The sequence below is a fragment of the Cebus imitator genome, unplaced genomic scaffold, assembly GCF_001604975.1.
Source record: "Cebus imitator isolate Cc_AM_T3 unplaced genomic scaffold, Cebus_imitator-1.0 Scaffold278, whole genome shotgun sequence".
NCBI classification, from domain to species: Eukaryota; Metazoa; Chordata; class Mammalia; order Primates; family Cebidae; genus Cebus; species Cebus imitator.
In genome coordinates this window covers 1715151-1728179 of record NW_016107593.1, presented here as the reverse complement: position 1 = coordinate 1728179, position 13029 = coordinate 1715151, and the positions used below count along the sequence as shown (strand labels likewise).

Here is a 13029-nt window from a genome sequence, read left to right as displayed (position 1 = left end):
TAGAAAATTATGTGTATATATGTATCTCCAATGAGATAGTCATCATGAATAATAGGGCCTCTGGTTTTCAAGGCAATAACTACTAAATTATTACCTTCTTCCTTTTTTATAGCCTGCCTTTCTTCCCAGCATTCTATTTAAATATGAAATATATATCTTGCATATATGTTATGTGTATATTTTAGTTATATATGTGCATATATACATAGGCACATACCTAAAAATACATATACATAAGGACTATACATATATTCTTAAATATAGTCTTGAATCAGTGGAAGTTGGTAGAGAAATAGATATAACCACTTGAAAGTAAAGCCAGCTTTCTCTTCTTTTAAGTAGTGCATTAGTTTGTTCTCATTCTGCTATAGAGAAATATCTGAAACTGAGTGATTTATAAAGAAAAGAGGTTTAATTGGCTCATGGTTCTGCAGGCTGTGTAGGAAGTATGAAGCTGGTCATCTGCTGGGCTTCTGGGGAGGCCTCAGGAAACTTGCAGTCATGGCAGAAGGCATAGGGGAAGCAGGTGCATTTATGTGGCTGGTGCAAGAGAAAGGCAGGGAAGGGCTACATAATCTTAAATAACCAGATCTCATGAGAATTCAGTCACTATCAGGAGAACAGCACCAACAGGGAAATCTGCCCCCATGATCTAATCACCTCCCATCAGCCCCACCTCCAACATTGGAGATTATAATTCAATAAGAGATTTCGGTGGGGACACGGATCCAGACCGTATCAAATAGATCTTGAAGAATTGCTCCTTTTTATTGTAATTGCAGGAAATGTCATTTTATTTTTTAGTCTTTTGGAAGTTTAATGTAGTGGTGAATTATAGAATTCTAGAATAAGGCTGGGCACAGTGGCTCATGCCTGCCATTCCAGCTCTTTGGGACATTGAGGGGTGAGGATTGCTTGAGACCAGGAATTTGAGAACAACCTGGACAACTTGGGAAGACTTTGTCTCTACTAAAAATACAAAAATATTTAAAAACTAGCTGGGCATGGTGGCACATGCCTGTAGTCCAGCTACTTGGAAGGCTGAAGCAGGACAATCATTTGAGCCCAGGATGTTGAAGCTGCAATGAGCTATGATCACACTACTGCACTACAACCTGGGCAACAGAGCAAGACTCTGTCTCAAAAACAACAGCAAAACCAAAACTAGAATAAATTTATGTTAGACCTGTCATGTAATTTCTCTATAACAGCACAGTTTCTTGGGAGGAGAGACAAAAATAAAAACAAAAGAACCCGTTCTGCTGCTCCAAAATGATTAATACTAAAGAAGGTTAAAACAGGGACAAGACAGTTGTTTATACAGAACCAAATACTTCAAAATATTAATATCTTCCTTAAGTAATTTATCATGTTATGTACATTTCTACTCTTTTGGACCAATTTTCTTCCTTTTGACATGGCTCACTTTTGTGTTAATCTTTCCCTGAAGTAAGTTTAATATAAAGTAGCAAAAATATATAAGACATAGTTTTTGGCTTTCATTTAAAATGTGCCGATTAAGTCTTTATATTTTACATATTCCTAGCCAATTACCTGAGGATTCATAGTAATAGTCACAAAGATGACATTCTCCGTTTTCCTTGATTGAAATTAAAAAAAAAAAGAACTACAGAACAACAATCCCAGATGAGTAAAGCCAAAGGAGCTATATAGGAATTAAAAGGGGCAATTGACTTTTTCTGGAGATCACGTTTCTCTGTTGGGCTTCTTTTCCCTCCAACTGATGTGCTCTAAGTGTCAGTGTAATTTTATTTGTGTGACTAAGTCTATTATTTTCTACTGAACTGGTAATGGATGAGTAGGAAAAAAGGAACCTTTAAAATCAGTCTCTTATGTGAGCCATACTTTAAAAACTGCACCATATCATTAGTAACAAAAGTATGGCCGCCTCTAAGCTAATACTGGCTGCTACACAAGTCACAGAACAAGAGAATTCTAGTTAAGTTTGATTTTTTTCCCTTTTTTTTTGGCTAAGGCCATAAAGCTGAGGGCAATGCAAGATAAGTGACTTCATATTTCTAACGGAGTTGTAAGATATATCCTCCTAGCACTTGGCACTGACCGAAGAAGCCCAGTGACAATCTCCTGCAACTGCTCACAGGGATGGAGGATTCTTTGAAGTGCTAGAATTCATAGGATGAGAGGTTGTCATGGTATTTTCTCTCTTATTCAAGCCAAGTTGTAAAGACACCAGGAAAACCTTTTAGACTCTGTGTGTGTGTGTGTGTGTGTGTGTGTGTGTGTGTGTGTGTGTGTGTGTGTGTGTAGTGTGTGTGTTGCTGAGGACTGATTACGGGAAATGGGCAACTTTATATTCTGGCTGTTTCATGGTCTATACAAACCTGCCCCCAATGTCTGAGGAAGCTGAGAGACCAATGAGGCTGACAAATCTGGTTTCTTAGAAATATTTAACAGGGGCATATGAACAGGAGCCATATCTGTATCTCTGGCAGTGCTGAGACAACATCGTGGATCCCCGTGCCACTAGACCCCAGACCCAGGGCTTATATACCAGGGGAGAGAGAGAGGTGGTTTAGAAGGGAAGTGTGGGTTGATGGAAGTACAGTAACACCAAAGTTTTCTCACCTAATGGCAGGATTTATGGTGAGTACCTGCTGTTACACAGGAACAATAGATAAACAGGAAATCTTAGAGGACTTCCCAGAAGAGGGGTTAATCAGAAGCCAATAAACATGGTATATTCGCTTCCAACATGGAGTTGCTTTAGACTCCACACTGTCTAAAAATCACCTGGAGCTGTCTACAATGCAAGGAAGAGAAAAAAGAGGACAACAGTGGGAAGAAGACCCATTTCCACTCTTGAGAAGAACAAGGATGTGAGTTCCATTTGCAGAAGGCAAGGCTGAAGTTTTCTCTAAAGGACCTTGCTCCAGAGGTCCTGTCTGCTGATGCCATCCCAACCAAGTCACTAGAGGGACAGGTGCCTGGATGGAGCTGAGCTAGGAGGTGGTGCAGGTCAGCCAGAGAGTGCTTAGACAACTCCAGGAGGGGTCCAGTGACTGCATTTCTAAAGTGGAAGTTTTCTGAAGAACTCACAGAGCTGCTTCACAAAAAAAGAAACATGTAGATATCTTCCCTGAGTGTGGACTTTTGAAAGGACAAGCTGAGAAAAACAGTCTTTGTCTCTTTATTCCAAATCCCTCCTTCCCTCTCTGACACTGGAGAGGCCCTAAGCAGAAGGGGGAAGTGAACTGAGACACGGAAAGACAGATGATGGGAGTCCTACTGTCCCCCTTCCCAATTTACAGTCTACGCCTGTTTTGAGAGATGGAGAGAAATTTTTTTAATTAATTTATTTATATTATTATTATTATTTTTCATTTTACTTTAGGTGTGTACTATATCCAGCATTTCTCCCCATGTTATCCCTCCCTGGAGAGAAATTTTAAACTATTAGTTTAATGTTTTGATTTAGTTCTCACTGAGGTGTTGCGTGTTGTGGAAGTGGGGAGGTTGTTATTCCCTGGGGTTTTGATTGTTTCATTTTTGAATACCTGAAGATAAGGCTTTTTAAATACTTACCTCGCCCCAGGGCCAGAGCATTGACCCAAGTTGCAATCAGGGTTCGGAAGGCAGAGCTGACAGAGTGTGTTTGAGGATGGATGACAGCAGAAAAATAAAAAGCTACTTCCTTTTAATTTCCAATAGTTCAGCTTATTCAGTCAACCTATTATAGATGTTCAGTTTTACTTATACCAGGAACTCTACAGGTAGCCTTTAATTCATGGTATCTTGCATTTCACTTGGGCCCTGATTTGTTTAGGTCTGTGTGATCATGAAACATCAAGGCTCTGCTCAGCAGAAATGTCATTTAGCTCCTTACTAGAGCCTAGGAAAATCTTGATAATTCATTTATTTTCCATCTAGATGGTTGAGTGTTGTCCCTGCCTTCTACACTCTTGGTTGTTGTTTATTGTGTTTGGCATTGGATTAAAAAGAAAGTAAAAGAAAATGAAGATAAAAATTTGAAAGAGTGACAGGACACCATTGTGACTGTCTTGCATTTCCCCCTTACACATGATAGATTGCTTTTTCCTGGCTGTTTAATCAGGTCTTCAAATAATGCCACTCCAATTCCTCAGAGATGCAGCAAAAGCCGCGTGCACAGATGGTAGAGAGGCCAGCTATAAATATAAATTAAGCAATGAGGTGACCATGTGGGAAGAACATAGCCCTCTCTGTTTAAGTTTTCACAATAAATGGTCACCATATATTTTGAAGTACATCGTGGGCCTGCGTTACCCAGCTGTTCAGCTTTAGCCTGTCCACAGGGTTGTGGCTGAGTTACTTGTGGCAAGCATAACAATCTGCTGCTCACTGAAGTACAGACAATGACCTATTTGAGCCAGTGTCTATAGCTGGCAGATATTTACATAAGCCTAATGAAGTTTCAAGTTAGTCTTTTATATGTAGTCACCTATTCACTCTTTAGCCATTAGTGACTTAGGAAATAAAATGAACATAATCTACTAAATTAAATTGAGTTAATGACTTGTTTTTCCTCTCCAGAAAATGCTTGGGAAAAATATGTGAAATGTATGCATTTTCCAATGTGAAATATATACGTATTTGCCTCTAGATAAAGATCAAGTTAAAAATCAAGAAGATCAACGGTGTTTTAAAAAATCCTTATACTATAGGAAGTTCAGTCAATCATGGTACATAAGTAATGTGACACCATACACACAGTGCTATCTATGCGATTAATAGCTTTATTTTCTGTTTCTTGCTATTTATAGAACACGTGCACACACACACACATGTGCACATAAGAAGATAGCTTCCTGCACACATGAGACTGCATATATTACATTAAAAATATGGAGCCATATTATATAAGCAGTGATGATGGAAAGTTAGTTTAGTTGATTTATATGATGTGTATTATCTATTAATCTCTTCTAATATCTGGGGACAGAGTTTTATTGCTGTTTGTGTTAATTTTTGAGGGGGAGGGCAGGATATTGGCTAAGAAGTCTCCTTTCTAAATAAGATATTATTGCTGCAAATACACTATTCAGTAAATAGTCTAGCAAAAATGTGTTAAAAGTCACTGTGTTGGGGCCAGGTGTGGTGGCTCATGCCTATAATCCAGCATTTTGGGAGGATAAGGTGGATGGATCACCTGACATCAGGAGTATGAGACCAGCCTGGCCAATATGGCGAAACCCCATCTCTACTAAAAATACAAAATTAGCTGGGCATAATGACACATGCCTGTAATCCCAGCTACTTGGGAGGCTGAGGCAGAAGAATCAATTGTACTGGGGAGGCGGAGATTATGATGAGCCGAGATCAGGCTACTGCACTCCAGCCTGGGCAGCAGAGCAAGACTCCATCCACCTCATAAAATAAAATAAAATAACGTCACTGTGTTAGGTGTTACAAGAATAAGAAGTTTCAGTAGCCAGAGCTGCAAACAGGAAAGCAGTAAGTTAGGATCCCCTTGGCATACTGGATGGTGATAAATTAATTACTTCCATGTCAGCATCCAGTAAACTGTAGTGCAGATAGGTAGTAATTAAATTTAGGAGACTATTTGGTAGCTGAGTTTAGATGTTAGCAATTATCTGGAGCCGGGGAGAGGAGATGGGAAGCAAGGCAGGAACAAATAATCATATGAATTCAAGATATTAGTTATTTCTGAGTTTCTGGTTCTAGCTGTTGTATGGCATTCCGTTTTCTGACAGTGTCTGCAGAGGAAGGTTGTTGGAAGTAATTGAATGCTGAGCAGGGAAGTGAAGGGCCATGGAACTAGGAATGAACCTGTGATAGGGGCATATGCAGTCTGGGATGTGTTTAATATAGTGGCATAAATAAGTGAAGACGGAATAAAGTTGCCATGGGAAGAAATAATGTATTCATTATATTCTATCATGCACAAAAAGGCTGTGGGAAAAATCCATATAATCATAACAAGAATAAATGCTATTATAGATATTTCCCAAAATGTAGATTTGCTTGGACAAGATATAGAGTATATGTCTCATGTTAAACTGCATATTTTTTAATGCTGGTTTTATTTTTTCTCTCCAACATTGGTTAAAAAAAATAGAGTTCCACTGTATCAGGGGAAATATATTGGTTAGACATTTAGAAAAATGAGAAGTGTTATCAATTATCTGTCCTCCCCTGGAAAAGGTTACTGATTACAAATGATGTTGAATTTTAAACATCATATTAAGGCAGTATATCATATAGCTTGGAATTCACAAGAGTCAATCATGAACATCAAGGCATAAAATCAGAATTTTGTATCTGTTATCATGAGTTGTTCCTTATCAGTATGAGAATAATACCTAGAAATCTAAAGGGACAAAAGGAATATACTAAGAAAATTATACATATATATATATAGTAATATAATTATAATTATAGTGTTTCCTACTATGTGTGGATTCTGACATAGTAACTTGACTGGGATTCAGTGTGAAGCAATGAAAATTGAATGATTAGTTCAGTTATTAAGATCTGTTAGTATTTAATTTTTCAGTGTAATAGCACCTAAGCAATTACGTATGAGTGACTGTAGCTAAAGGGCTGTACTTCTTACTTTGATATTAGTTGCTGGTAGAAAATTTAAGTTAAATTTTGTCTCTTAATATGAGAAAGGTTACTATGATTTAAATGCTTAATTGTGTTTAGCATAGGATCCAATTGTTCCTGGAGTTCTGTAACTAATTTAGAAGAACCGATTCCATGTGGAAGACTACAATGTTAGAGGACCCAAGCAGGAAAATGGGTCCTATATAGTTTCCTCACACAAACTGAGATGCTCATTAAAACTACAGAATTCCTCTTTAGAATTCCATCATTGGTCTAAATGCATAAAAGTGCAACTTAGTATTTTTGAAACATATTGCAGTTATATTATAGCCCATAAGCTTTCCTAGAGCATTTTCCTTTATAAGCCTTGGTAATTAATTGTAGCTAAGAAGATACAGAACTGAGTTTTTTCAAAGTGGCTGTATTAACTTCGGCATATCTGACTATAAATTTATTCAATAAATTGTAAAATTATTTTTGCTTGTGAAGTTAAAAATAAGAGGAAAGTAATATATGATTTTTTTATTTACTACTTCGAAGTCTTTCTCCTATTAGAGAAATGTTGACCCCCAAACTAACATTTTCTCTGAGTGATTCATTGGTAGGCTAAGTTTGGCACAAAGCAGTCATTTAATCTTTGACAATATAATATTCACCTCATGTATGAGATGTGTCCACATCTCATTTCTACACTTTTATCTAGTTTACTTGTGGATATTTAAAAATGTATTGGAATATGGAGTATATTTATGAACAGATTCTTAGGCAACATTGCCTAAGCTTTCCAAGTCTCTATTTTTCTTTGGCTATAAAATTCAGTAGATAATTGTCTCAAAGATTTACTGCAATAAATGTATATAAAAGGGATTTGTGGACTGTAAATTGCCACACAAATGCTGGCTATTATAAAGTCTTTTGTTGGTTATATTTAGTCTCAAGAACAATAGCAGGTATTTATTGGAATAGATAAAAATGATAGCTTTCTTTTAGCATATTTTTCCACCCTCCAAGAAAATAATTAATAAATACATTTAATGACAATGTTCCACTAGGTTTTTAGCCTAGTGGACACGGTTAAGGGAAAAGTCCTGTCTCAAAATGACTGCTAGTGGAAAGATTTGCAGCACGGTTTGCAGTATCAGTTTTATAATAACTTGATCATGCCAGTTTTATGTAGGCAGAGGTTTCTCAGCAAATAAAGGCTTGTCATTCACCTTGTCCTTCATTCAGCATGTGCTTCAAGTAGCAAGCCAGCTCAGTACTAATCAAGAGGATATGGCTATATGGCAGACTTTGAAATTAGAAATGAATTCTGCAGTAATATGAATGTACTGAGACCATTGATAACTATAAATCCATACTATATGGAAAACTTGATAGATTCATAAATACTGATCACATCATACTTCAGGGGTAAATATAGGAAAGAGTGTTATCCCATATCTTTTTTTTTTAGCTCTCTATAGTGGAAAAAGTAAAAGAGAAGAATATTGGTTTTTATATTGCATCCAAATGATTTTGATTTTGAAATTGTTATATTCTTATCTTTCATATGTATATCGCCATTTCATAAAAGATGTGTATGTATATACCTAACACATATACATATGTATAGATTATATATTACGTAGGTACTGTGTGTGTGTGAACACACAGAAAGATATATATATTCCTTTTGATTAGAGAAGTCTTATTTCCAGGGGAAATGAAGAAGGTTAATGAGATGAACTGTAACCCCCACCAGTACAACTGCAACTGGTCTCAAGGCTGCAGCTGGCATTGCTTCACTCCTGCTACCCATTACAGATTCATTTTACCTTCAGCTAGCATCTCTGCTAGTTTCTGTGGCTTACCTGGTAGACAGACCCAAGCTTCGTCCCTTTACTGGTCATATATACTGTACTAGCCAATACATCATCAAAACTGGGAAAGGGAGTATCAAGAGATACTCCATTAGATCATCAGAATGCCATTCATACTTTTCCTCTTTCTGAACTCCTCTTAATAACCTGAGTAATTACTTTTGCCAGGATAGTATCTTACCTTGCTTGCTGGTATTTTAGCACAAGAAGTCTAATATGACAAGGCAGCAGCAGTAGCTTAAAGTTGAATGATAGAAGCATTCCTCCTTTGTGAATGAGGACTTCTAAGTCTACAAAGCCTAGAGTCATAGGGATGGTAAATACAGATTCTCCAAATGAGTCACTGGAGTCATGGTAAGCAATTCCATGCCTATTTTAATCTCTTGTTCATTTAGTCTACCTATTGAGGACATGGTATCATATATTGCCCATTGATCTAGACATATATTGTACCCTAGAAGAAAGTATCCCTTTTGTTTACGGTATGGTTTCCAACCTGGCTCCTTAATTGTAACTCTGAATGCTTTAATTTTTCTGTATCAAGTCAGCAGCTGTTGTTGATATGTGATGGGATTGGCAGATTCCCATGGATCTGCATATAAAGAGGTATAGGCATAGACATTTATGCCTATACCTCTTTTTCTATGAAGTAAGTTATTTGATGTATTTCAGTATAATGAGGGATTCCTTGTTGGTCTCAAATACTTTATGAGCTCTGAGATAGTGGTGCAGGTAGAAGTCCTGAGACTAGAAAAAGCAACCCATTCCCGGAATATGTGTTTATCAAGATGAATTTCTAAACTTTCTAGCATAGAAGTCCAAGTAAACATGTCACCCAGAGGCTAGTTGGTTTCCTTAAGGAATAGTGGTTTGTTGAGAGCTCAGCATTTGTCTCCTTTGATAGGAAATTGGGCATACAAAGTTGGTGGCAGCTGCTGGTGAGTAGCAGCAACCGTGTAGGATTAGAGCCAATGCCAGTGAGCAATGCATGGGCTTCACTCCATCCTCTGTAGCCCATCATTCGTGCACGTTTCATGCTTCCACTGGAGGCTAGCTGACGTCAGCTGGCTGAATTGTTCTGTCTACATAACTGCCTAGTGCCTCTTCCATAAATTATACAATCTGTTGTTTACATGGGATTCAAAGATTTTTATAACTTGGTGTTCACTCCTGTGGGCCCATCCACCTGCCTTTTCCCCAAACCTTTTTGCTCCTGATCTTCTAATCATTGGCCAATCAGCCAAGCCTTTGACCTTGTTTATATACCTATATATATAGTCCTGCCCTGAGGCCATTTATATTTTCACATAAAGTAGGTGATGTGGTGTACCCAACATTCTATCTTAAGAAAGGTTCTCTACCACTTTCATTCAGGCCTATCCCTCACTAAGCTGCAGTGTAGCAGCCATCCAGTTTGGGGTGTACCCACATACCAAGCTGACCAAGCTTGGTCTCTTTATCCCTCAGTCACCTGGTCCTAAGTGTGAGTTGAAAGGGAAGGTAGTTGTACAATAGTGATTGAAAACATGGAGTTCTGGGACCCTGCTATTATGTCCCTCCGGTCCTGTTTTTCCCTAATGCCAAATGTAATACTTTTCTCCCATGAATTGATGATGGTCCTGTCTGACCTTATAACTTGGTGCATCTCCGAGAACCCAGCTCATGATGAGCAGTTCTGGTCAGAGGACGCTCCTATGGTTATTTTTCTTACTTTGTGAGTAAGCAAACTGCTGCACAGAAAAGTTAACTAACTTGTCCGAGGTCACACAGCTAGCAAAAATGTGTGAATTTCAGCATACTTTCTCAGACACTGTTATAATGGGTCTGTCTACTCAGGTTCTGTCCACACATGGAGGCTTCTCAGATAAATGGGTGATATTTCAGATTTGAGTCTAGTCAGACTAGTTTAAAATTGCTAATAAAGGTTAAAAGCTGGAAATTAATTTACGAAGTCTAATATTATCCTACTCAAATGATCTCTGTTCAACTTTTCAATTTGTTAGAGTCCACTGCTAAGTGTGAGTTAGATGTGTGAAGCTTTTTGAGTCTTAAGGTGAATATCACATAACTCTTGCTATCCAGAGTTCCATAGCTTATCAGAGAATACGTTTGATATAACTAATCTTAATTATCAAATGCAATTAAAGCATAGTGGTTTGCAATGCTATATTCATTATTCAATATTTATCAAATACCCAGAAATATATAAAGAATCACAAATTAGGGTGTTGCGATACATGCCTACAGTCCCAGCTACCTGGGAGATTGAGATGGAAGAATCCCTTGATCCCAGGAGTTTGAGACAGCAGTGAAATATGATGGAGTCACTACACTCCAACCTGGGCAACAGAGCAAAACCCTATCTCATAAGTAAGTAAATAAATTAATTAAATAAATAAGTTTTACCTAGATATTGATTTTTTTTTTAAGAATCACAAATTCAAGATGATAGGTACAATTCAAAGAAACTTTAAGTCTTTAAAGTTAGTGTTAATACTCCTCAAACATAACACAGTCAGTGCCTGATACACTATTTTTTTGTTTTGACCCTATCTTATGAGGATTGTAGTGTCATTTGCCATCCAGAATGACAAAGCTTCTAATGTATTGAAAAGCTCTATTTTGTTTAAGTGAAAAGCTCTAGGTTACAATCTGGTTAAAAAAAGAGAATTTTTTTTTCATTTAAAGTATTCAGAGGTCTTTAGCTTATAATGTAGTTCCATTAAAAAATAATTAATCAGCCTAAATAACTTGTGTATGTAATGCGCAACTGTCTTTGTTATTTTGTGCTGACAAATATCTACCAAGAATCTATAGGAGACCCTACACTTTTCCTGACAATATCAACAAAATATATTTTTTCATGTAGATGATTGTCTGTGATGAATACAAGAAAATTCACTGGAAATTAAAGTGACCCATCCACAAAAATAAAACATATGTCATTATAAAGGAAGAAAAGTTCAATAGAAAAGCCAGTTTCCTGTATTTCTTGACATTTTTTAGGCGCAGTTCCTATTTAAATTGACCTACCTACTAATCAGAACCGATGTCTTCAGTTCCAAAAGACATCCACTGAATATATGTATATGAAAATGTACCAAAGCGGAGCAAACTGTTTTGAACAAGGAAGAGCGATTCTTTCTCTAAGTGATTTTCTCCTGACAGTATGGCACTTCATTGGAAGAAAAAGGAAATAAAAATACCATGTAGCTTATTTCATATTCCTCTCTTGCCCTAGCTGGTTGATTTTATAAATGGAAAAAAAAAAATGGATAATGGAATTGGTAGCCCAGATGCAAGCCTTTAGATCTCATGAATTCCATGTCCAATTTTTGATATGTAGACTACCTGCTTTCTTGTTATACTTGAGCCTTACTTCTCATTATTTAATAAGGGGTTTTGAGCCCAATTTTGATAAGATATTTTAGGTCTTTAACAGTCTTTCTCAGATAAAAACAGCTGACCCTTGGGGAAATTCAACTGAGAAAAATGTCAAATATCTTTTTGCTTTCTAGGTCAAGAAAAATAACAATAAAACCTCATATTAACAATGTAGTTGCTTTGTCCATAAAACATTATCCTAGAAAAAGTTATTTCCACTCTCTGAACGCAGGTGCTAAGTGGATGCTTAAGCTTCTAGTCTAATAGGGAAGTTTGGCATAGAACAAATTATTTTGAATCCCAGGATTATGTAAATACAAGATATAGGGGTAACACAAAGGAGGTCGCATGAAGGAGAACTTAAACAACTCTTTGAATGGGAAGAGGAATTCATCACTGAAGATGTGACATCTAAGCCGAAATGGACTTTGAAGTAAGGATATGGTTTTGTCAAGCTGCCAAGAAGGGCAAAGAAATGGCTGGTAGAAGAAATACTACACACAACACATGGGAGCATAGAGCAGAAGCAAAAGTATATATTCAGCGAATTATGTGTGATTCAGTAAGGCCATAGAGATATGCAGGGGCTGGATCACAGAGTATCTTTTAGAATGTACAAAGAAAAGTGGACTTTTTTCCTAGACTGTGTGGAATAGAGATGGCTAAGTGTAAAAGATGGGCTTGCTTCTCTGTGTGTTTTGTAAAGGTAACTTTGGAAGCTGTGTGAGTTGGCAGTGGTAGAAACAGGGTCCAGAAATAGGGAAACCAGTTGGAAAGCTGTATCATCAGTAGGCTAAGCAAGAGAGAATCAGGTCATTGACTATGACTGTGCACGAAGAGCGGGTGAATGTGTTAGAAGGTCCTTACACCTTGGAGATTGTTATGAATATGCACAGATGGATTAGGAATTGGGGCTGATTCCTAAATTCTTGACTTAACTGAATGGATGGTAAAGCCATCTCTTAAGAAAGGAGGAAGAATGACTTATGTCCATCTTGACAGAAAGAGCTTGGATTGTGAATCCTTTGAGGGCCCAGGACTTGATCATCTTTGTATTTCCAGCATGAGTAAAGGGCCTGGCAATGACACACTCTCAATTACTCATTAGGAAGCCTAAAAGGCAAATACTTTGTTTTACTGATTAATTGATAATACCAGGTATAAACTATGATATTGTAAAAGATGAAGCAAAGGA

General features: G+C 37.2%; 1 protein-coding gene across 4 annotated transcripts in view; it reads left to right on the top strand.

The window, feature by feature from the left end:
• Nucleotides 1–13029, top strand: part of DCC (DCC netrin 1 receptor) — a 1206315-nt gene that overhangs the window by 729151 nt on the left and 464135 nt on the right. The gene's annotated exons all lie outside the window — the stretch shown is intronic.